General features: G+C 36.2%; 1 protein-coding gene across 1 annotated transcript in view; it reads left to right on the top strand.

The window, feature by feature from the left end:
* Positions 1 to 8,357: 8,357 nt before the first annotated feature.
* The window catches only part of CDH11 (cadherin 11), a 234,347-nt gene continuing 216,138 nt past the window's right edge, over positions 8,358 to 26,566 (top strand). Inside the window, exon 1 of the mRNA XM_051629468.1 lies at positions 8,358 to 8,379. The gene's annotated coding sequence lies outside the window, so the exon portion shown is untranslated. The remainder of the gene's footprint in view (positions 8,380 to 26,566) is intronic.

Below are 26,566 nucleotides of genomic sequence, written 5' to 3'. Positions count from 1 at the left end.
TAATTTTAAAATTTGGGGGTTGAGCTTAAAGTGTGCTTGGGTACAACTGAAGACACTGGCAAGGGAAAGAGCTCAGCACTCTTTTTTTTATTATACTCTTTTAGAAGCATTACATATCCCACTTAGAATTATTTTGGCAACCAAAGTATAACATACTTGTTGAGCAGATGGCTGGGATGCTGTGGTTCACGTCAGCTCGGCAGTCTACTACATGGAATCTAACATCCCCTGTGCTCTCACCACTGTGGTGTGATGGGTATATGCAGACTGCCTGATTGCAGCTTTGCTACTTCTAAAAAACTTATAACCCAAGAATTTTGTTCTTGTCAAATCCCAGGCTATAAAATAAAACTTTCAAACAATAAAGAGAGGACTTATAGTGTTCAGAGCAATTTGCTGACCTGTTAAATAATTCTCAGGAAGAATAAGCAATGCAAAATGGCCTAAGACAAATATGAACCTAAAAACAGTGGTGTAGTGTTGACTAGTAAACCTACTTAACTGTATTACAATGCTCTTCTAGGGACTAGAGAAAAAGAAGAAATTATAACCTATAACTTGCTCTTATGTAATCAGATAGATCTGTGTCTCTTCCTGACAGCTGTAGTGCAGAGGATGGGAGGGAGTACTGAAGAATGTTAAAAATTGTTTGAATATTATAATTAAAGAATGAAAAAAAAGTCTGCTAGACTTAATCAGTTATCCTTATTTGTCGTATCAAGAGTCTGGAAGCTTAACAAATATAACTTGCTGCTTGCTTTTAACTGTGGGTTCAAAATAATTTGTAAATTATTGCAGTAACAGGACTGTACCTAAATTTTAAGGCATACTGTACCACTCAATGTCTCTTTGATAAAAATACTTCATTTGAAGAGTGTAACTTATGAATATGGAAAGAGATAGCACAGGAACAACTAAATCCTGCTAAACCTTCTTCCTTCCCATCTGTATAGTTGTAGAGGTTATGCTGGAAGCAGATTCATCAAGTGTCATGAGTCTTCCTGAAAGCTGCTGTAGGCTGCTAGAGGTTGCAGTTAGGCACACTGAATATTTCACAGAACAACTTGCACGCGTTTGAAATACTAAAAGGAATACTGTGCCTTCCAACCTTGAATTAGGGTCACATAGAAGCCTTGTGTCATAATTGTGCTCAGCCATGCTGCAAAACAGAGAACATGTTATAGTGGTAATTAGGTGGTACTGAAGTGTTCATACTGTCATTTAAACTATAGCTTCCTTGCAGATACAGCAGCATGCAGGTAAACTTTTCTTCTTTCCCACTTCCCTTGGTTGTGTCCCATTAGTGGCAGAACATTTTGATTACAGTAAGCCTTTGCCTCCTTCTCTATGTCTGTATAGTTCAGCCAAATGGCATAGAGTAGTTTGACTAGTGATATTATTCTCTGTTGAGATTCATAAGAAACAACAGGATAGAAGTAATTCTGGCAAAAAAAAATCTTCAATTTTTCTCAAACAATCCTAAATAACTATTGTTATTGGTCTACAAGGAATAGTTTGAAATCAAAGACAATGAAAACCTGAAAAGGCAGTCTTTTATTTTACAGGCATGTGTGTAGGGGTGAGTGGGTGAGAAGGGAAAATGACCTGAAAGAACTCACTCATTTCTTTTTTTTCTTCCTCTAGTTCCTGTGCTTTGTTATCAATATGCTCTACAGTGTATTATTTAGGGTTGTGCAAATAGTTTTGGATAGGCTTCTGCTGACTTAGCTCTGGAAATTCTAACCTTTCATTAGTTTTAGCTGCTGAATAAGGCCAACAGAACTCAAGTTTTATTCACAAGGTTTGGTTAGAGCACTGCACCATGTCAAACAGGAAGCCCATTTTAGCTTTTGATTCAATTGCCTAATGCTATCCTAACAGATGACAAAGGGTTAATCTCCCAAAAAGCTTTTCCCATAGGTACAAGACTAAACAAGGAACAGACTTTAAAGGCTTTTACTATGGCTGTAGTTAACTATAAACAGCTGTTGCAAGATATCAGCTTTTCCATTGGAAAAGTAAGCCCCTTTCTGCCATTTACAATGACACCATTCTGAAAGTGGTATTTGGAAGGAGTAATTTCTCTGTCTGGCAGTAATCAGAAGTAAGTGGTGGGAGTTGGGGGAGTGAGTTGTTGGATCTTTCTGCTCAAACTGACATTTATATAGCAATTCTATTTCTGCTACTGAAAGCCAAAACATACAAATCCATCTTATCCAGACTATTAAGAAACAGAGAGCTAGTGATTTCCCTCCCCCCCTTCCATTCTCTTTTCTTTGTTTCCTTTGCTCTGCATCAACATATATTTTGAATAATGAGAGAAGAATGATATTAGCAAACCTCCATCCATCTTTTGAGAGTTTAGTAAATTGACATTTGAATTAAATCCAAACAATACCTGGTGCAAGAATACATCTTTAGAAATTATTCTAGCTTGTTAAAACTGTACCATAAACCATTATATATTTTCTTACATTACTGTTTTCAATGCATTAAAATGTTAGCAGAAACGTCTTTTTGATGAGAGATCCAAAAGCCAATTGGTTCTGTTACAAATCAAAAGCCAGAAGGGCATGAAAATAAAAAATCTAATTTGAACACTTCTTGGCAGTTAGTGAGTGGTTTGTTAAATAGTTTGGTTTTAATTGCTTTCAAAAGTGAAGGGGAAGGAGAACCTTTTGTAATTCATGCTTCTAGAGAAGAAAACAATGAATGTGGGAAATCAGGCTGTTAATATTAGAAGTTACAATGTGACTCATGCAGTGCATCATCTCTGCAGTAGTACAAGCAGCAAGAATGAAGACAAAGAAACAGATGTGCAAACTTTCTGCTAGTTAAATTCCAGATATTTAATCAACAGCAGGACTCCTCCTTTGTTTCATATTTACTAGCTCAGAAGCATCTCAGGAGGAGGATGTGAAAAGGTGCTGCAAGAAAAGTGCTATTACCATCTGCAATCCAGTGAATGCTTTAATAAAACAGCCCTTCACAAAGTTGGCCACAGGATATAAAAGGAGTAGTTAAACCAGCTATAATTCAAAGCTAGCAGCCTGATTAGGAGCTTATACAGCTGAGCCAGTCAGAAACCTGGTTGTCTGACTTCATAGTCCAGATCGAAAGAGTTTTCTGAACTAGAGGCAGTTATGCTCCTCAGAGCAAAGCCAACTTGTGGGTTATAAATGTAATCAGGGACTTAAATAATTGTTCTGTGACTTCTTTCATACTAGAAGTCCCTCTTGTTCCCTAGCAAAACTACATTTCAGTTATAAAGTCAGGAACCCTGTATCTGGGGTAAAACCACAAACTGTTGCTACATATTGCCCTGTTTTCTGGTGGTTGACAGAAACGTGGCAGATAGATTTCCAGACTTGCCCTCTGATCTGCAGACCAAATCTCTTACAATTGAGGTCGCTGATGAAGTAGTGCTTTTTACACATTTCATGCTATTCTGGAATCTTTGGCATTTCCCCTTCAAGATTCAGGTGCAGAAAGATGCTGAGTAAAACCAAGACCTCTGCCATTTCCTTGCTTTCTCATCAATCCTGGGGCCTGTGCTGAATGGCATTCTTTGCTGTGTCTGCATCTCCGTCTGCACATGCCCCACTGAAGACTGGAGAGCACAGGTAGTCAAGACTTGCTGAGTCTGGTTTATCATTCAGCCGGCAGATAGATTGCCAGGTGAAATCACTGCAGAGTCTTGCCTTACATTAATACTTTGGAAAACTCAAGAATTTAGAACTGAGAGCCTTGTGGCGTGAATGACCAATAACGTCTCTCTGCACCCCACTAGAAAACTTGTTAGCAAAATTTAAGAACTTGCTGGAAAAATGTTTTCAGGTTATTGTTTAGCAGTGTTTTTCTTCATTGCAGTTTCCACATTGCAGTTACAACTGGACTTTATTTTTAAGCAGAGGAGAATAAATTATCAGGTGATGTCCAAATGGAGGTTAATAATAATTTGAATCTTGAAGTAATTAATACACAGTGTACGGGATCAGGTAACAGTTAAGAGAAACGCTAATCTTTAAAGTGTCATCCATTTGTTGCAAAATCTTATGACTTGTTTGTGGAATTGTAGGGTTAAAGGAAATTGTGCATGACTTCTGCTGAAACTTGCAGTTATTTCTGTTATGCTATAGTATGCAAATCTGCCAATAGACTGTAACCCTAGTTGAATTGGTTTAAATTGTACAGTTCTGCTATGAACAGCCTAGTCAGCTCCAGGGGTTGTTCTGATGCACTCTAGCTTAGAAAAGAGCTTTTGAAAAACAGCCCTGCTTTACACTTTGGTGCTAGAAGTGTGAACAACTTTCTTATTGATTTAAAATGCCCTGAATCACTGTTAGTGACCCATATCACAGTTCTGTGACCATTAATCATGTAATTGTCACAAAACAAAGAATCTCTTTAATGGAGAACTGTCCCACACGCACATGTGCTTTATCACTCCTTTTTATAGCCAAGGGACTGCATATTGTTCACTCTCACTAAGAAGTGAACAAGCCATCCACATCCTTTGAAGCCTGTACTTTTTTGGCTAATTTACTGAGGAAACAAAAATGGTTTGTAGTGATAGGTTCAAATAGAGATTCATGAAGTTACACAAATTTACACAAGCAGAACATTTGGTCTTGATGATTTGGGCATTTTTCCAAGCATATATACATAGTAAACAGCCTGTTGCATAATTTGTAAATACAGAGTATAGCTGCAGTTGGATCAATTGCTACAGTAGCACTTGTCAAACAGTACATTTCAGTTTAATCATTATTATAGCCCTTGCATCTTATCAAATTTCTGCACATTTTTAGTCTCACAGTAGAACTCATCTGAAGTTGCTGCAGTATTTCAACAAGATTATTACCACATTCTTAAATAGTGTCATCTGACAGACTTGGACAGATTTTCTGTTTAGCCTTGTCATAAATGGTTTCATCTTTAATGAAGGAGGTATATGTTAATGGACTTGTAAGATACAGGTCAGCTTATTCCAGGCTGTGCCTTTTAATTGTGAACAGGTTGTAAAGAGTTCTGTTTAGTCATTACGTATCAATGAATTTTTATATATATACACACATGCTCTCATACACCAAAAATATAGAGGAAAAAAACACCAAAAAGTTAGAGACAGAGGAAAAAAAAAAGAGGAAGTTTTCTCTCACAAATTCAATATTGCATAGTACAATTTTGGACTGTTCACTCAATCTTGTGTTATTCGCAGCAAGTAATGGTCTTTGTGTCACACGAAGTGCAGTCAAGTAGAGTAAAAATAAAATTGCTAAAAGAATAGAAATATTTCTAGAATTCAATGATTTTTTTTTATCTTTTTAGTAACTGTTCATTTACCTAAATAATTCATACATCTCATTTTTTATATTTTCATCTTTGACAATGTAACATTTCTCTAACTTTTGTTAATACTGTGCCTTTTTTTAGATCACCATTCATTTGTCTGTCATTGCTTAAGCTATGTCACATATTGAGTGTTTGAATCCTTATCAAATACCATTTTTCAGTCCCTCAATAACTTTTGTCCTGTTTATGAACATAGACTGCTGCCAAGAAAAAAAAAGACTATTCTTTTGAAGAGTCACACAGTGATTTTTCTCTGTGTTGGGATGTGTATGATCTTTCTAAGGCTTCTCAGGGTTCCAATGCACAGAAAAATGCCTGGACTGAAAGACAGATTTTTTAAAATTATTTTTATTTTATTTTTACATTTTATTTTTTATCAAATATCCCTTTTGTACTTAAGCCTAAGTGTTCTCGAAAACACTGTGCAATTCAGAGTGTCTTATAACGTAAACTTCCAGGCATTTTTGAAGATTTGACAGAAACATGGGAAGTTCTATTTAAGTTCAATCATTACTTTCATTAGGTAGAGGCTGTTAAGAGTTGGTTCCTGCTGGAACTTCTGGGTCATATTAATAGACTAGAGAGAAATAAAGAAGTTAGAAGAGCTCTAGTTCTTAACTCCTGGAAGAATTTTTTTGCAAGATTTTTTAACTAAATGACAATAAAGATACTACAACAAAACACCCAAAGCTGTCAGATTTTATTGCTCTTCAACTTAGAAGAACTTCAAGTTTAATTTTGCTACCTCTGAATACTGATCCATTGTTTGATACTTTGGCCCGCCATCTTGTAAGAGAACCAAAAAATATGTTGGGTTTTTTTAAAAATATACTATTTCATTTTCAAATCTTTCTTGCAAACATACATTATTGTATCACTAACTTATCTGTTTGTATAAATTTAGTATAAAGCTACATGCTCTAAAACTCCTTTTGCAAAGTAACTGTGCAGGTATATGGTCATGCATTACTCTGGCAGGGATATTCCACTGCAGTAGGAGCAAGAGAAGAAAAAAGGAATAATCTTTATTGGTAGATGTAGAGTAGAAATCCTCTTCAAAGGGAATAATTTTCAAAGCCTACAGCCACAAGGATACCAGCCACACTGTCTGGCACTGGAGTTATCTGGAAGGCTAAGCACAGTACTCAGATTTAATCACTGTGTTGCTTTACAAAGTTTTGCTTCATGTGTTTGTCATTACTGACTTTAGCCTGAAAGATGTTTTCTTGCACTTGGCGAGTTTTAGAAGTTATTGCACCATTTTGTTGTATTTGGAGACTTGTCTGCTTTAAACACTGAGATGACAACTTTGGCAGTAAAAATTAAGCTACTTTTTTAAATCTGTTTTTGCTTTGTTCCTTGGGTGGGTTTGGGGTGTTTTGTGGTGTGTTTTTTGGGGGGTCTTTTTGGTGGGAGGAGGTTGTTGTGGTTTTCTCCCCCTCCCCATCATGGCCATAAGACCCAGCTGGTTGAGTCACAGGTTGAATGCAGCTGTTCCACAGCCTGCTTGCAGATCCTACAGCAGAGCTGCATTGTCTCTGCTCAGCTTCCTCCCAAAAGGGTTGAACTTGGTGTTGCCTCCCCCAACAGTTAAAAAAGCCTTCCCTCCCCACTGAAGAACTGCTGCAGTTACCTGTGCAGTCTGTGGGAGTACAACATGTTGTCCTTAGTTATAGTCCTTATGTGTTCTTTCTTTCAGTTGTTGTTTCTTTCATTGTTGGTTAGTAATAGCATTGGATATTTCTGTAATACAGTAATTTATTAATATATAGCTGAAAATAAAACCTTTTTCTTCTTACCTGTTTTAATCTCTGTACATTTGTTTGCTGATTATTTTGTGTGCAAATTTTCTGTGCTTATTTTAGTTAGTTAGGATTGGTTCTATCAAAAGTGCTTTTTGCCTTTCAGATTTCTTGCGTGCATGGTTATTTTGGTTCCCATCATAGATGTGTAATTACAAACTATTTTGCAATTTGTGTGATGCATAGAGACCTGTGAATTTTGCATTTTTAAAAAAATTATTCCTCAAGTTTGGCCTCATAACTAAATTCAAAGTACTTAAAAGTTTCTCAAGGTTTAGAATAAATAGCAATATTTTGTCTAAATCTTCATAGGTAAATGAGTGCATTCCAAATTATAAGGAGCTTTTTCCTATAATCTGTGACTGCCTACCACTGGTAGTTCAAAAGCTGATGATATTAATATGTGAGATCAAAACAGATACCCAAAATACAGTTTCTTCCAACTGATAGGTTACTTTTGTTGGTTTGTTCTTTCTTTCTTGCCAGAGAAGCATTTTTCTAGGTTATCTAGGGTGATCAGTTAAAGATGATAAATGAAAACATAGAATGAGAGACTAGAGTATTTGGAAGTTATGAGTTCTGTGGTCCTGCTATCTTGCTATTGTATCACATCACAGGAAGTTTTACTGTATTTATCAAGTTCCATTTTAAAAACCTGGAGATAGCGCTATCGTAAGAATTATGTCAACAGTCCCTTTCAAATCCTAAATTACCTGTCAGAGAATGTAGTACATTTTCTCCTGTTTCTGTGAGTTATTAGGCTATAACACTTCTCTGGAAACCAATGTTATATTTTGCAATGTTTCAGAAATTTGCTTGTTTATTAAACCTTGTTTGTGTCACATTATGTTTTGATTAAAAAAAAATAAACTAGGTCTTGTTGTCTTTCAAACTAATGGCAAAGGTAGTTTTGCATAGTAGTTATTATATTTGAAATCGGAATTGTGGTCCTGCAGGTGAATGTGAATTCATGTAGTTTGTATTTCAAGGAAACTATCTGTACTTTCGTAAGATTGTCCCTGATTTGAGGAGAGGTCTCTTGCGTTTTCCTACATGGAATGTCAGAAAGTGTTATAAACTATAATTTCTCTGAACTGTATTTTCCTTTAAAATTTTTCTAGGAGTTGCATGTGTGGTTTTCACTGGATGGAAGAGGATTTGAAGCACCCTGCTTTGAGGATTGGAATGTTTTGCCTAGTTTGGAAGACTGGTGATGATAAAGGTAGGATTTTGAAAATCACATCACTGGATAGTAAAGGTTCTGTTATTTCAGTTAATTTTATGAAGATTGTTTCCTTTTGCTAAATTGAAGTTGATGCTTTCTTCAAAAGAGGTACAAATCTAAGAAAGTCTTGCTCTGAAATTGTAAATGCTGGATGAAGTCTATGATGTGCTTATGGCACTGATGAAGGCCACTTCATGTGCTTCGCAAATAAGAGTTGACCAAGGCGTGTTCTGCTTTACTCTTTGCTTATGTTGGGATAAGTGTGTACTGGAAGTTCTTACACAGGACAAGGAAATACGACTATGCTGGTGGAATAGTTCTTGAGACTGTATTAGGCCAATTTATGAGATAAATTCAGAAGAGGGGCTTCTGAAAAAAATTTAATAGTCCATTGATCCCTGCTTTGCAGGATCTTGTAAAACTTTGGGAGGACAGAGGCTGCTCTAACTGTGGCTTAAGAGTGCAAACTGTTGTTTATTTTCTGATCTATAGAATTCAGTGAAAAATGTAGTTTAGCTGTACATGAGGACTGCAGTCACTGTGTACTTGCACCATTAATATTAATAAAGTTTGTGATTTGCTAATATTTTCTTTCAACATCTGTTTCCTAGCAAGTAAGACCATTCCCTAAGCATGGGGTCTGAAAATCCAAATAGATTTTTAAAATTATGTCATTACAGAACCAGAAATCTAATCCTTCAGTTATTCACTAGCAATATTTGAAAAAAGGGAATCTATTGTATATTTGCCCAGCCTTACCTTAGATGAATGCCAGGAATAATGCACATCAGGAAGTGAAATATGTGTAAATCACTGAAAATGAGAAATTGACCAAATCTGCATTTGAAGGCATTCAAAGTACAGGAAAGATCTCAATGAGGGGTGGGGAAAAAAGCTGTCCAACTTAAGAAAAATGGAAAATGCACTTTTTATATTTTAAAGGTGAATTGTATAGTAAGACAAAAGGGGATTGTTTTTGTGTGGATGGTTGTTTTTGTTTTGCTTTTTTTTTTTTTTAAGGCAGGCAGTCTTGTGTATTCATAATTTCCAGAGTCTTAGAAGAAACAGAATAATTATTCTTGTTAAATTCTTCTTTAAAAATTTGCCCTTCAGATTGACAAATTTCTCTTTTCCTATCCTAAATGGTAGATAAATACAGGCTGTATTTCAGTTCACATATGTGTGTTTCAGTAGTGGATCAGCAGATTTTTGGACATGATTTAGAGGTGTTGTATTACTTACACTGTAACTGATGATCTGAATCTCAGCATAGAGACTTGTTAATTTTTTTGTCAAGTCAGAGGAGTGCTTGGTTCTGTTTATGTGTTGCTCATCTGTGGATGACATTATTTTAGGTGTCTTGTAGGAAAACTAATGCAATTCATGATCTCAATTGTGTGTTCCTTCTCCCTGACAATTTCACTGTTCATGTTCTTGGGCTAGGATTGAGAAGATGCTTCGAGAGATAAATGCATACAATTGATCCTAGAAAGGTTAATTAAAAAGGTGTAGTCTGTAGGACTGAAAATTAACACCATCTCTCTTCTGCTTTTTTTTGTGGCGTTTTAGGGTATTGCTAGTATTTATACTTTAATATGCTACAATTTCTGGTAGAGCTGTCTCTAAAAGCATATTTTTCATTATTGCAAAAGGTGCAAATATTGTGAGATCTGAACTTTGGTTCAGCATTGCTTTTCATGAGATTACCAAGAACTGAATGTGTTAGTAACCAAGAGTGTTCCTTCAGCCTTCTCATGTGGATCTGTTCTAGATCTCCAGTTAAAGCTGATTGTGCTGTTGTAGGATGTATTAGACACTTCATAGATTGATATACTCTGGTGGAACAGTCTGAAATGTGTGATTCTAGGTGGGGCAAGTTCCTCTAACCATAGACACCCTGTCTCTTCCCCCATTCTTTAAGTAATCCTCCTGAAAGAATTTTGTATGCACAAAGGTACTGAACACAGAGAAGAAAAGTACCATTTTGTGAGCAGATAAGTCACTCTGTGTTTACGTCATGAAACACAGAGTGCAAATAAAATAATGTATACTCAACTAATGGAAATATCTCTAATTCTGTAGGGGTAATAAACCATATATCTTGGGTTAGGGTCAGATTCTCTTGCTTGTTTCCATTTATACCTTCAAAGGTTTCATCTGACTGGAGGAAGAACTCCTTTTGTGAGGAATTATTCAGTACAAGTGTTAGCTTCAGCAGTCCCTAGGGTAGGGATTGGGGTGAGATATGGTAGGGCTTCTAGGGTTTTTTCTTCCTTCCATCCTGGAGATGGTGATTTGTATGTGTCAATCAAGCAACATGTTTCTTCTTTGGTATTTCTGTGTGGACCATTGCTATAATGGCAAAACCCTTAATATTTTTGTAATTTTTTTGGTGTTCAGACTGAGCATTTTCCTCTCATGGGCTATGTTGAATATTCCTAAGGTGCCACATTTTTGTGATGATATATGTACGAGAAAGCTCATGATACGTTTTGTCTGATGGTGTGTGTTGAATCTTCCTGTAAAACAGGGGCAAGGCCAATGCTTCTGTTACAGGAACCGAGATGTAAGAATGCTATCATATTTTATTCTTCAAAACTGAAAGACAGGCAAACAAGAAGTTAGGCTTGAAAATGGCAGGTGCAAGCATTGTTGATGTATTGCACTGGAGTCATGCTTTTGATGCTGTCACTGGGAACTTCTTTTCTATTCTTAAGATACATTAAAGAGGGTTTAAAATATGTAGTTTAGGAAAATAATATTACGTTTTTTTCCTGTGTAGCATACAGATATTACAACCTCTGTAAACTTGGCTAATATTTGTGTTACTAGTATTTTGTGCATTAGGAATCGACTTGGTAAATTTATGTGTAAAGCTTTCACTTGCTTGTCAAGAAAGCAGAACTGAATAGCTGAAGTCTGACAGAATGCATGACCTGGCTTCGTTTAATGACCAGTTCCATGCAATCTGCCTGCCTACTGAACACACATTTTGTTTTAATCTCTTTTGACTTACTCAGTCCAATACTTTTTATAGTCAGATTTTGAAAATGCAAAAGGTGTCTGGCCAAGCATGGCAACTCTTGCTCCTCTGAGCGTCAGACCCTGCTGGAGGTGAGAGAAGGGACCAACAGAGAATGGGACTTTGGTGGTGGGATGGGGACAAGGAACAGAGAATCCTTCAAGGCTGTGTTCAGGTAATGATGGCTCCACTACATCTCCTTGTCTGTAGTCTCAGTAGCCTTACTGTGTTGATATGAAAAATGATGTCAATGTAGTATTAGCCAGTAAAAGTTGGGAACACTGGAGTGTAGGAGAAGCAGCATTGTTATGCCAGGAAGTTGAGTGACACTGAGGGTACAGTATTTCACTGCTTGAGGCTTGCAGATACACAAGTAAATCTCAAGAGACAAGTTAATATGCAACAGTAATTTATAATATAACTCAACTAAGCATTGACAAATCCATTTGATACAGACCTGATAAGACTGGGTTTGAATTTATTTATTTATTTTAATTTTGAGTGCTTAAAGTGTTGCATGCACCAAAGCTGATGTGTCAAGATCAATGCATATAAATTATTTCCCTTTTCTTCCTCCATTTATCATCAGTGACTAGAAGAATAAAAGACTGCTGTATTTGCTTGTTTCCTACAACGTTACTTTGTTTTATTGTGCCATCTGTCACACAAAAAGTTTTATCCTCCTAAGCATCTTACAAAGAACTGTTTTTTTCATGATGAGGACTTATCTTTGATCATGATATATTTTAACCAAGATGTGTCAGGCACTATATTTTCTTCAAAACTGAAGAACTGTTGGAGGTGTTTACTACTAAACAGAACTTTGGGGAAAAGGAATATAATTTTTTGTGTCATGAAGAATCTTGTGGTGCAAGTGGGAGCAATTTCAAAAGAATTAGAAGAGAGGAGAGGTTTAAAACCTCAATAACTAGAGAATGTTCAAGTCTGTTCCAGACTGTATTGATTTTTGGCTTCACAAAATGGCAACAGCCTTGTATATACAAGCTTCATAAAAAACAGGCTTACTTGCGCTGCTCTAAAAAGAAACGTGTGACTACATTCTGAGCTCAAATAAGAGTAACATGCTTCCACATATGCCAATGACATTTCACTGACACAGAAGGAGACAACTTTATACTTCAGGTTATATGGGTCCCATTTATTTTGGGTTATCATCAGGAATCATAGATGCTTTTTCGTATTTCTTCTGAATTACATTAAGTTGGAAAGCAAAAACCCTAGATGAGCAATATTTGTAAAAGATTATATCAGCAGGGAATTTAAGCACTTTGACTAATAAATTCAGCCAGAAATGCTTGAATGTCGTCCTTTATTTTCCCTGTTATGTAGGTATATAATGTTATGTATTTTCAGTGTATGTATGTGTGATAAGATGAAAAATGAGAATGAAATGGAAGATGAAATTGCTCTTCCAGCATCACCTTAGAGCCACTAGTGGGCCACAGTTTGGTTTTGATTCTGAAATGGTTGAAGAAATGGCATGAGTCAGTATAGTCATTCCTCACAATTGATCAGGGGAATTCAATTCACTTTTATCAGCATTTTGAAAAGTAAGTCCCCTCTCCTAGAAGTACATATAAAATTTCTCTAGATATTTTTAAAATAGTATTGGAATAGTGAAGCCTCAACTTCTTGCATCTTGCCCTTAACGGACATTAATAGAAGGCTGTGCTTTTTTTTTTGCCTTTTTTTTTAAGTGTTGATAATAGGGAGATTATGTGCTATGTCCCCTGTAATAGGAGACTTACAACTTTGGAGCACACTATTTGTGCATTCTCCTCTATCCATCAAATTATATCTTGTGTCACTTAGGTCACTTCTTGAGCTGTACCTGTAGTGTATTATCATAAAGCACAGGAGAACTCATAACCTTTAGTGAGTTACCAGTCATGTCTCCTAAAATGCTCACTACTTTTTCTTAATGATGGGCACAACTCCTACTTAAGACTTACTGCTACTTGTTAACTTTTCCTTTGAAGCAGAGTTGGTTTACTAACAAAGGAGTGTCCAAGGCATGCGTCAATTTGTACTGCTAAATAGATATAGGCTGTTCATTAATCCAGAAACATAATGATGTAGCTACATAAAGCAAACAGATTTAGTATAGGGGGTGTTTTTCTGCATATTGAACGCTTAAGAGGGGAAATTACAATAAGAACAGCAATTCTGCCCAAAAGCATGTGTCCCCATAGTGTGTTGGGGCAACTTCACAAATTCTACTCTGACCTGAAACAGTTTCCCACCCCCCCACTCTGCCCCCACCCCCCCCCCCCCCCCCCCCGGCTTGTGTTTTTTTTTTTCCCCTGCCTGTTATTTCCAACCTTAAACCTTACAGCTACAATCTCCTATCCCAAACCACCCCCCCCATCCCGTGCCACCTTCTAGTCTGGGCAAATTCACGAAACAGATTGAAGTGAAATGCAGTCATGAAAGCATCTTCCCTTGCAGATGCTGCTGTTTCTGTTCAGGATTTAAAACACCTGAATGCAAATTTAAAGTATCCAAAATCCTCATGGACAAAACTCAGTAAAAGATAATTTTGGGGAGGGGTGGAGTCAAATGGTCACACTATGTAAGCAGTGAAGAAGAAACAAACAAAGTGATAAATAAAAAATAATTTATAGAGTTTTATTAAGGAAAGATATGGTAAATTTAAAAGTATTGAAACTTGCTGTGTTTTCTGTTTTTCCCTGTAGGTTTGTGTTTGGAGAGTTGTAGATGGAGCTTTTGTCTCTGTTCCTAAGGTTAATATAGATTATCTCTTAGTGTCTGGTTATTGATCTGTATCTCTCTCTGCTTTATCAGATACTTTGTGATCTTGCTCATTCACTGTTAAGGTTCCGAAGTAAGATTACTGTGTATTGTTCTATGGCATAAAAGCATCAAGAATATTCCTTTGCTTCTCCATTTTTATCTTAGTCATTCCCATGCTGTGACTTTTATTTTTTTTTTCCCCAATCTCTTTAGCCTTTTGTTGTGAGTGGGAATTTTAGGGAAGCAAGGTGTGTCTGTTAAAAACCGTCTCAGCATGAATTTGCTATCAGTACAGCTGTCTGCAGAATTGCAAGTAGAATGAAAAACTGATAAAAATAACTAATTCAACATGTAAATAATTATGAAGATGTTCATTATAGTGAATAGTGGTGTTTTTTAGTCAAGTAACTACCTCCTCTGTCTGAAGTGCACTCAGAGAAGGGCAGTAGTCTGAAGTTTTTATTACTGGGAAAAGTAATATATGCATTAGAATCAGTTTGACTGGCCTGTGCTTTGTGTTACTTTTCATAAGACGTTTCATTGTCAATGGAAGTTCAGTGCCTTATGGTAATGTGATTTGTGAAGTGATCAGAAGGTAAAGAAATCTGTGGCTATATCTGAATGACTGAGCTCAGTCTCATGATCAAGTACTGTGAATTGCTTTCTGAGCTTTACATCTTTTATGTCAAGCCTATCCAGACAGCAGGTAATTTTCTAATGTTATCAATCCACTTGCTTTCCTATTTCCAATGTAAGTTGCTGACATATCTACCTGAAGGTCTTTTTTAAAAGAGGAAAATATCAAATATATACAAAGTATTTTAAAGTAATGAATGCCTCAGGGGTGAAAAGTGAAATCTGCAAGATTGTTGTAGCATAGAGGTTCAATTGCTGTGAAATGGTGCTGCCTGCAAGCACTTTTGCATGTGCTTGGATGTTCCCTGAATGCAGCAGACAGGGAGAAGAGAGGAGGAAAGGAAAGAGAAGGTGAATTTTGTGAACAATGTGATATATTGTTGATGCCAATCTTGGCCTTGAGAAGAAGAGAAGGAAGGTTATTCCTAGAAGGCTTTTTACCTCACCATTTGTGGAATGAGGTAACTAGAGACCTGTGTGTGTCTGTCATGGGAACAGCATACAGTCCAGACAGTTCTGCTCAAGCACTGAGCTGGAGTCCTACTTGTCTCTGCTCAAATACAGTGTTTAGCATTTGTTTCTATTCCAAATAGGAAATTGAAATCACTGGTCTGTGTCAGACCAGCATATCTGTCCACAGTCATCAGGACAGATGTAGGGAGCAGTGTAATGGTAATACATTAGCACTTTCTCAGTGTTTTTTTTGTGAGGATCCATAGATTTTCTGAGTCAGAGATGATATGCTTGTGCTTAGCAGTCTTTGATGGCTACTATACTGCATTTGTTTCTCTAGTCTGAGTGCTTCTGAGAGCCCTTGTGAATTCTTAGATACAAAGAAGAAAGTGCACGTATTGGTTAAAAGTTATTGATCACTTAGAGGACCTGGAATGTCACCACTTTTTTCCATATTAATAAGTTGCTGAGTGTCTATCCATATGTATTCATCATTGTTGGAACAAAATAAAATAATTAAGATGTAGTTTTACTCATCTGAGTTAGCAGTGTTCATAACATATGTATGTCTTCTTGAGATGCTTGTTCTATTGGATTTAAATTATTAATATTTGCAACAATATTATTAGTGTTTACTCTTGCATTGTATTGGATTTATATGCTAATAATGCTGCTACTTCATTCATGTGAAGAATTTGAATTGCTGTCTTGTTTTGAGGCTAGACTCTTCCTGACCTTTTTGTAGGAGCATAGGACTACAGTGGGAAGTAAAGACCCTGCCTAAAGCCACTATGCAGGAGCTTACAGGCAAAACCTGCTCCTAAGCTGTTTTTCTGTGGATGCAGAATGATTTTGTTGGCTCTGTACACTTCGCAACATACATGAATGAGACAACATGGGTTAAGATACAGACAATTTCAAGTCCAACTGTTCAGTAACTTCTTCCAGGTAATACAACAAAACATCATTCTCAACTTAAGGCCCTGCCAATATGACATAATCTTCTCTCTTCATTGGTTTCCTTTTCAGGGGTGGAAGGGGTGTGGGGAAGGCTTCCATGGTGTACATTTATGAAAGTAGCATATGAAGGTGTGTTTTTACTCTTTATCTTCCCTGCCTCCAGCCTAGCCTTACCTTTTTGTATTCCTCTCTCTGAGTCTTGATTCTATCCCGCTTAAAGCTAACCCAAGTTTCATGTTAACCTGACCTCACACAGTTTAAAGCCTTGAGCTGTGTTTGAAGTGTGAAGGTCAGAGAGGAAAAAAAAATCTTTATTAAATCAACCAAAGTGACATGTTGGCAATTAGAGGAATTTTTCCAGTGGTTTGATCAATTAGCTTAATAAAATAATACTGTACCTCTGCACTAAACTTTCCTTCCCATATCCTTAAGGCACGAGGGCTATTTCATCATTGCTCCAGTCACATTCAGTTACACAGTGATTTTCAATCACCTTTGAACATGTGCTTGCTCTTTCAAATGTCTCCATGCATCTATATTTGCATATATGGGAATTTGTAAGGTGATGTTTCCCCTTGAAAAGAATAGTTAAAGTTAGCCATTGTTTTGAAGCTGTTTTGAAGACAGCTGACACACATTCAAGATCAATTAGTTTGTTACTAGTTATATTTTCCTTCTGAACAGAATTAAAAAAAACAACTTGTATGTTTTCCAGTGTTTATCTCTCACATGTTCAGTTTATCTTTTATTGGGTGTCGTAAGAACCTAATGTGAGGGATTTTTACCATGTAACAAAATTACTTTCAGACTGTTCCAAAATGTGCTTCACCTTACCTTCATTGACTCCCCATTCTATTGTAACAGCTGAGCAAGGATTTATTCTTGAGCAATATTCAAATCAGTTTTTAATGAGCTATTTAGTTAAAGGCTAATTGAGGTGAAATCATTAAAGAATTCCAAATTATGCTTATCAGTGTAGCTGTTTTAAGATAAGTTTTAAATATTTGTTTTATACTGCATTATTTGATCATAAATGCACATTTAAATAATTTTTTAAATGCCTGATTAGACTTGCTATGGACTTTTCTTTCTTAACACTCCATGTTGAATTTACCATGTGTGAATTTAATATATTGGTAATGTTGAGCTAACATAGTAAGGATGTTAAAGAGTGGTTGTAGAGTCTTAGACACTACAGAATCAAAGAATGTATTGCGAATCAGTGATACTGTTATTTTTCTGTTAATCTCAGTCTTATTCTTGGGTGCATGTTAAATATACTTTATGCGTATTTCCTAATCTTGGTGGGTTTCCTTGACAGCAGGCTGACTGCAGGGAGTGTCGCTGCATGACGAGGGTATAAATCTTCTATTTGTTGGAACAATCAGTCAGTTAATAAGTAAGAACGTTAATGAATCAATCTGATAGATTTCTCTTTCGGGGGGTACTTACTTTTTCTTGTATCAAAGTGGGTTTGGAAAATTTGCGCCCTAGTTTGCTTTAATCTTTTTGTCATTGGCAGAAACACCAAAGAGTTCACTAGAAATGTGGGAGAAAGGAAGAGAAAACAGAACAAAAATATGAGGCAATGAATTTCCAGAATTAATCTGCATTTCCTGAGCTTCCAATACTTGCTAGCAATGAATGGGTCATTTTAATAAAAGCCTCTAAAGAAAAGTTCTGCAGAGACCCAGAGACCTCAATGATGTAAACACTTGTTTCCTTTTCTATCACATTTCTTTTTTCTTTTCATTCAAATGGTAGAGGCTGACAGCCTTTGTGATTCAATATTGCATCATTAGGTGCACAATAGTCCTGCAGCTGATGTTTTGGGAAGAGGTTATTGGTGCAGCAGTGGCAGCAGGAGCTAAAACTGAGTGAAATATTATTGATTATAGAACCATCAGTTTAATCCTGCGCTGGATTTGTTTTGAGATGAATAGCTCTGCAGTCTAGGCTTTTGGTCTATAACCGTAGCAGATTATTTTATGGTCTTGTACTAGTAGTCGGGTTTTCATATATAAGTGTGTAGATGGTCCATTTCTGTACTGCTGATCAGAAAAGGAACAGTGCCACTCCAAGTTGAGAGAGTCTTTTGGGAGAGTTCTCTCTTATGAAGCTTAATGTGGTAACAGTGAGTGAGGAACTCTGTTTTGCCTTCATGGAGGATGGAGTCATAGAAGTCTCAGTAATCAAAGTGTTGGAGCATTGTATTCCTCAAGTATTAGCTAGTTTCTACAGATGAAGATTTTTTCAATTTTTCTACACGAATTGAAAAAGCAGTGAAAATGTATGTTTTTATGTACAGCGACATGAAATGAGAATATATGGATTTTTCATGCCTTTGCAACCCATTTTTAGTTTTTACAATATTTCGTTCAGGTTGCCACAAACATCCTATTACATTTAAGGTATTTAGTACAAAGGTACTTAATTTAAATTAAATTAATTAAAGTTTAAATTTAAAGAATATTTGAGGTTACATCTCAAACTGCTTGTGAATTTGAAGTAATCTTAAATCTGTTCAAGAAAGTTCTATATCCTAGTGCCTTGGTGACGTATTTTTTGGACAATACTGAGCAAAAATACCTTTTTCTGTGTATGTAACTTTAAGAGTCCTAGAAATCAATCTACAGGGCTCACTTTTCCTATGCTGCTTTTTATAAGATAAGAGACTTAAGGGCCTGTCGTGTAATTATAGGTTTACTTGAGGAGACCATAGAAGATGTGTCAATGGGTTAACCCTGGTGTAGCACAGCATCCTATCTCCACTGTGGACAACAGCAGATGATGTCTGTAGATGTATCTGCAGATTGGGCCTTTTTCATCTCTGGTATTATATATGGAGTAGTTGCTTCTAGTGTTTTGAGGGTAGACATTCCCTCCAGAAGTTGATCTAATTCCTTTTGAAAAAAATTAAATTCTTGGCAGAAGCATCATGCCAGGGTAATGAGCTGTATGATTTAATTACAAGTTGTGAAGAAAAAGTCCTTCTTCTTGGTTGTTTTGAACTGCTTATTCGTAATTTCATTTTATAGCACTTATGTCTTGACTGATGACAAATAATACAAAATCATTGCCTATTCACTATCTCTGTGCTAGTCATTGTGTTATAGACCCCTATCATATTTCTTCTCAGCCACTTAGTTTCTGGAATTACTACATGGAGTTTTCTTTGCATTAAATCTATTCCCTTTCTCTGATCAAAATAATTTATCTGCATTCTTCTGTTCTCTGCTCTTCTGCACTGAATTTTCTGAGTGGCAATGGCCTTAGCAACATGCAGTGTTGGAATTGTGGGTACACCATGGTTAGAAGCCTAATGAAACTGCATGTTTTATCCCCTATTACTTTTCTACTAATTCCTAATATAATGTATGACATCTTGACAGCTACTAAAATTGCAAGATGATGACTCTTGATAAGTTTTTTTCCGGAAGGTGTCAAAGGTTCGTCACTTTTGATGCAAAATTAGAAGTTGGTTCTTCACAAAACAATGAGTCTGTGTTTGCTTAGATTATTTTTCACTCGTCATTTTATTGTGAAGTCATGTTTCTTCTTGCAGATCTTCAGTGAAATGACAGTCATAATTTTTAAAAACCTAACACACAAAATTTAAATAATGTTATAATTTTAATATGCGAAGCAGAAACATTTGTTTACAGGCTCTGTCAGGTTATTTTATACTCTTTTACTGTTCATACATTAGCATATTAAACAGCAAATATCCTAGTACAGGTTATTCAATATCTCATTATCATCTTCCCTTAATGATAAAACCTAAATGGATTTATTCCCTCTTTCTTTTTACTAAACAATGTTGACTTTTCACTTTATCTTTTTTTTATATGTATTTCTTTCTGTTTGTAGTCTGCACTTGACCATCTTATGTAGCCTGCAAAAAATAATTTTTTACTAACCTTTGATGGTTCTTAGAGGTTTGGTGTTTTCTGACACTATTTCTTTAACACTGTTGCTAGTTTAAACAATACATTTCCTATTGCAGTCAGTGATTCAACTGCCTTGTATTGGGATTCAGAAGTAAAGGCTAGCCAGAGCCAGTAATTTATTTCATTTACCTCTAATACTGCATTTTAACAGCGTTCTTCAAAACCTTTTTTTGCTAATCTGATCTAATTTCAGGTGCTATGTTCTTGCTGTTATCTTAACTTATATATGTGTGTGTACATATTTTTATTATAAGTAATTTATCAGAGGAATACAAGTGTTTTCCTTTTCAATCACAATATGCAGACAGGTTTACTACAAGTGGGAAGAACTCTGGAAAATAGCTGGAAAGAAGTGAACTAATTTTTGCAGTTGCTGTTCAGACACTTGGTGTCTGGTAGGGGTGCTATATGTATATTACAGGGGTGCTACAGCAGTGGTATTGCTGATTTTCTTAGATGACATTGATGTTCACTGATTTTTCTGTGTAAAGCAGTCACATTCAATGCAAATGTTTTGAAAAAATATTACTGGGGTTTTATTGAAATAACAGGGATTTTTACTCTTACTGGCCTTTCAGTGAAGTCACCAAAGGAACATAGAGAAGTGGATTTAAGCACATTTCAAATAGAAAGATTAGATAGAGGAGAGAGTCATTTGGGAACCAATGTGAGAGAAGGATCAATACTATAATCTGTGTTTTCTAAGTATCTTTCACTACTTATTATCAGCAATGATTTATGAAGGGCTGGGGGTGGAATGATCTACAAGTCAGTGATTGTGTATTATGTTGTTTCTTATGACACATTCAAACTTCAAGAATAGAGATGATGGACAGTGGATTAAAAACTCAGTTTGTGAATTACTTTCTCTGGGATGGCTGTGAGCTAGTCAAAAGTAATTCCCTGTGCTTTACTTCATGAGTGCATGAGCTTTCCTACCTCTGTTTTAATGCTAGATTTATCCAGCATAGAACCATGAAAAAAAAACATGTAAATGAAACTTGTGTAGAATCCGTTTTGTTTTCACACTCACGTTCCTTTAGTACTCAGGTAGAGTATAAGCAAAGTGAAATAAATACCCTTTACTCAGAAACAGTTTCTATGGTGATTATAATAGTTGGATTGATGTTGTTCAGGTCACAATATTCAACAGTGATTGGCTCTGAGGCCTTTTTAACACTGATATTATAAGTAAGATTGATCTATATCTTATCAATGTTTTATTTATAGAAGTAGAAACATAGTGAATTTTATTTATTTTATCTGCTATATAAGAGTAATTCTCATTGTAAGGTGCCTTTGAATGTTGTAGGCCAACCTGCTGGCTGGAGCAAGGCAAGCCTCAAAGATAGAACAAGTTGATCAGAATTCTGTCTAGAGAATCTCAAATAGATCTAAATTTTAATGGAAATAATTGTCATAGATATGGATATACTGTGCAAAACAACTTGGATATAGATGATAAAACTAGGTCACTGTTTGGAGCAATTGTTCTGTTCATGAAATTCAGTTCTCACTGGTCATTTCTACTGTGTGTTGTCACATTCAGAGTCTGGACATTGTCTTCTGAGAAGCTACTGTAATGTCAAATTCTGTTACATTCCAGCTGAGTATGTGTTAGCTGGTAACTGGCTAGTATTTTTTGAGATTATGATTGTCCATCAAGGAGTGAGTCTTTTCAAAAGCATATTTCCTTGTGAAATCTTTTGTAAACTCCTCTTCTTTCTGGACATGCTACACAACAGGTAGCAGAAGGGCCAGGATTTATTCAATTAGTCATCTGAGAAATTAAAATAATTGTGATGTTTAAAAAGGATTAGACCAAATGTGCAGGGAGAGCATTGAAATCTCTGTGTGCTCCTAGGAAAGACTGGAAGCATCAGCAGGATTAAGATGCATTAATGCAGCACCATGGATAATTTAGAGTGGAGCAAGGAGCACCTGTATCTCCTTATGGGCTAGTCAGCATAAATTCATGAAGACAATTCATGCAATTCTTTTGCTGAGAGAAGAAACACTAATAGACAATGACAATAGACAAGATTATACAGTGATATAATTAAGTTTACAATGTCAAAAGGTAGGATGAATAAATACCATATGCTAGGCACAGTCTTCCTACAACTCCATTTTACATTTTCAGTTTTCAATGAAAAAATAAGTTCCTCAAAAAAGTAAAAGAAAGCTTAACTATAATTCTCATCTTGGCGTTGGAGGAGAAATTATAAATATGCATGTGTTCTGGTCTGAACTTTCTACTGCTCATCCTTCTAAGAATCACTCTGTTTAAATCAGCAGCTCTCCTGTTGCTGACATCTGTGGTCTTGTACCAGTTTATTTTGTCCTTCCTTGTGATTTCCTCACATGGGTCCTTCTTCCAAGCTCTTAGTGTGTTTTCTCAACTGAAAAGTTTTCAAATTCATCTGCTCTGAAATTACATGGTCATTCATAAAGGTAACATACAAAGGTATCACACTGAGAATGTGAAGCTTGTGGTTTTGTAGAGTCTTAGCATGGTCAGTAGCAATAATGAATTATATGTAAGCAGGCGACACAACTAGAGATTCCAATATGAAATAATTTCATAGAAATTCTTTGCCAAATTTGTGGCTTGGTAGATGAGGTCATAGTGCAAAAGATAGCCACTGTCGTGCACCCATGACAGTTCTGCCAGGATGTGCTTTTTTTGCTTTTGTAGAGGAAACCACATTCTCAGTTTCTTCAGCTGTAGTGACTTCAGTGTCTGACTTGGTGGCAGAATAGCAAGAGGTCAATCCTATATTGATGAAAACATTCTTTAAGGTTCAATTTCCCAGTGCCTTGATGATAACAATGCAAGGATTTCTAATTTGGTTTGTTTGCTACAGATTTCAGAGGCAGAATAAACCCATACAAATCATGTAGGAGAAATTATTGCCCATTACTACAAAAAAGGTGAGGGGGAGTTGGATGCAATTATATGCAAGACATGTTCTGTGGTGTTGAAGGCATCAACACAAAAAAATGTCTTAGATTATATTGTAAAATAATAGTGAAAATTACTTTTTCAAAGCTATTGTTCCCTAGAATGCCTTCTATGTCCAGCTACACCACCTTAAATATACTGTATCACATTTTGGCTGAATTACAAGATGAAGGGTCTCTGTGCTTTTCACCTTTGTGACCTTGACTGTTAAAAATACTCGGTTACCTTTTTTCTTACCTCCCTTCAAAAAATGAAATAAAGACTTAATAAGGAAGGATGCCGTGATAAGTTCATTTTCATTTTAAACATGAATATAACTTTAGACTTTAAGGCTTATTAGTTGTGGTAAAATTCTCTAAGATAGCAGTGAAACTCAGGAACTGGATTTATCTGCTGAGTGGAAGAATCCCTCTGAAAGAGCTGATGCAGAAATTTGCTTCCATGCATGCTTTGGTGGGAAAGGTTTTCAGTGCAACTATTGAGTGTAGTAGAACATAAACAGAAAAAAACAAGCATAACATCTAATTCAAACTTGTGGCCCAAAACTGCCTGCAGCAGTTTGCAGAAGTTTAGAACAAATCTTGAAGTGAGTCATATAGTAAAACATCTATGGGTTTACCCATAGAAGAATGTATTCAATTAATCATAATTGAGGTAATAGGGAACTGAGACTCTGGGTTATAGGAAAGTCCAGAGGGTATAAAACATGGAATAGCTCATGAGAGCCTATCTGCCACTACATCATTCCTGAAGGCCCTGTTGTCTTAGACTCAAGTCATATCAGACTAGCAGATCCTGCTGCCTGCTCCTCGCTGGAGGGAGGAAAGATCTAGATAAACCAAGATAAAGTGTTAGCACAAGAACAAATGGGACTTGTTATGAATACATTTAGTGCAGATGAATATGAATTCGCTATGAATACATTTAGTACAGATATTAGGCAAAGACTCCGTACTGCTGGAGTGCTATATTTATTATACAGCAATTCCTAGACCAGCTCTTTTGCAAAGGGTCTAAATGTCTCTGAATTCTTTCTAGTTCATGACTGAACTCTAAATATCTACTCAAGTGACTTGACTTTTTTTCTGGTGTTTTTTTTTTTCTAAAGACTGTTAGAAATGTCATGTGCTCTCATTTTCTATGTGCTATGGAAACTTTGCTTTAAACAGGTAGTTCACATTTAAAGATCTTGAACTCAAAGGACCTGGTTTTGCTTTAGTATTAGCATTTACCAAAAAAATGAAAGGCAGAAGTGTTGATAGATAGAAGTCAGGTTGTTGATGACCAGATACGTAGCTCTGAAGATGAACATTTCTGCAAATACCCAGATCAGACATGAGAACGGGCTGAGGTTGAGAATGGTCCAGGCAGCCAGCTACTGAGATGGAGAATGAGTGGGAATGTGGTCATGGCAGAAATAACCCTGTTTTGTTTCTTGTGCCACAGTGTGGTACTCCACTGATTATACAGGCAGTGGGCCAGGCATGAGGAAAGAAGTGAACGGGTAGAAGAGATACAAGAAGCTTTCTGAGATTCACAAAGATAGCTAGAAACGTGGCTCTGTGCTTGGACTTAAAGGGTTTTGATACTGAGGTGCCTTCAGTTTTCTATATTGCCGGCTGACATGAATTTCCATTTTGAATATGAGAATTGTGTAGGGAGTGGAGCTTCCTTCCCCAGTATCCCTCCTAGTATTTATTGCCTTGATAAGTCATTAGTGGATGTAATGTTTGGTTTAAATAGCCAAGATGTAACACATTGGCTTTGGAAAAGTGCCTCTGCTAGGAGTTACCCAAAGTCTTCAATATTGTCAGCAGGATTTTCAGATCTAAAGGCTTGATGTCACAAGGAAACAAAGGTTTCCAGCTACTTATGCCTCTTGTTTTGTTGCCTAATTAGCATCCATTTATTCTGCCATAAAAGTCATTCTTTACCTGCTTTCTGATTGCTTTATGGCTCCTTTTACAGCCTTTGGGAACAAATTGAAATATATGTCCTCCATGTGCTATATCCTTATGAAAACTGATCTAGTCAACAATCTGTATTTTATTACCCAATGATCTAACAAACCCCGTATCATAAATGGAAAAATGGTTAAGTTGGAGAGTTGAACTATGTAATTTATCAGAACATACTATTTGCTTAAGTCATCAAAATACTACTTCTACCCTCATTCTGGCAGATTCCCCTGCAGTTTGAGGCATCCATCCTTCTTAAGACAACTGGGAATTAAGGATTTATTCAGAGCTGGTTTAAATACAAGTACATACATAAATTTAAAAAATAATACAAATGCAGAACATTAATAACTAAAATGAATGTGTTGTGCTATTGATCTGATTTTTTTTTTCTTACTGCATTTTCCAGTAATGCAGCTTTTTTTTTTCCTATCGGACTTAAGTTTTAAATAGCTTTGACTGATGCTGTGGGTTGCACTTCACTGTACATCCCCAGCCTGAGACACTGATCTTTGGTGCATCTGGACAGTCAGTTGAAGATGTGTTCCACTTTATAAAACCATTAATGCAGTAAAAGCTTGAGAATTAAGGGACTTGTTGAATGTGCAGCTTAATAGAAAGCAGTTTTTCTTTGAGATTTGTGATACTATAGATTTAGTTAATTTTAAAGACAGCTCAGACCTTAATATTAGTATTTCTGAGCAGCTCTGGGATACGCTCTTGATTGTACAAAGTTGGAAACAAAATTACGAGGAATATGTGTAAAACAAAAAATGCATGCACTTTTGAGTGTCTGACTATTTCTTCTGTGCTATGTAGGATTTCAGAGGAAATTTCTGAGCATGAAACATACCCTGGTTAAAGAATTGAGAAGATTGTTCATTATTATTTCCAAGTCTTCCCCGAATCAACCTTTTAGGTTAACCTGGCATCTGTACAACCTTGACATGCCAGGCAGGTTGACTTTAGGTGCTCTCCCTTTGTCCCTTCTCCATCTTTTCTCTCTTTCCTGCCTCAAGTTCTTCAAAGTCTGTCTTTCCACAAAATGCAGTCTAAATAATCAGAACTCCTTTAGTATATATAGCTGCTTAATATTGCATTTCCCCTTCCTCATTTGTCATATCTTGTTTCTTTCTTCTCCCCATTTAATGTTAAGTGAATTCCACTGTATGTGGTACCAAGAGCTATCGCTTGCAAAATAAACATTCAGGGCTTACCTAGGAATGTAAGGAAGGCATTTTAATGTTTTGAGACTTACTGTGCTGTATAAACTGTCTTTTATAAAACAGTCTGAATCCTTATGAGCTATTAGACCCACATTGTAGTTAGTTTTCAACTAATTGGAGGTCACACAGGATTTATTAACATTGATGATGGCCTTCACATTTAGAGCATGTTTTCCCAAATCAGTCCCTACTACCTCTTCCTCTCAATTTCTAATTAGTCATGACAAATTTAATAAGCA

Source organism: Apus apus, chromosome 11 (genome assembly GCF_020740795.1).
Source record: "Apus apus isolate bApuApu2 chromosome 11, bApuApu2.pri.cur, whole genome shotgun sequence".
Taxonomy (NCBI): domain Eukaryota; kingdom Metazoa; phylum Chordata; class Aves; order Apodiformes; family Apodidae; genus Apus; species Apus apus.
Note: the sequence above shows the minus strand (reverse complement) of the source record. Positions and strands in the feature narration are given on the sequence as shown.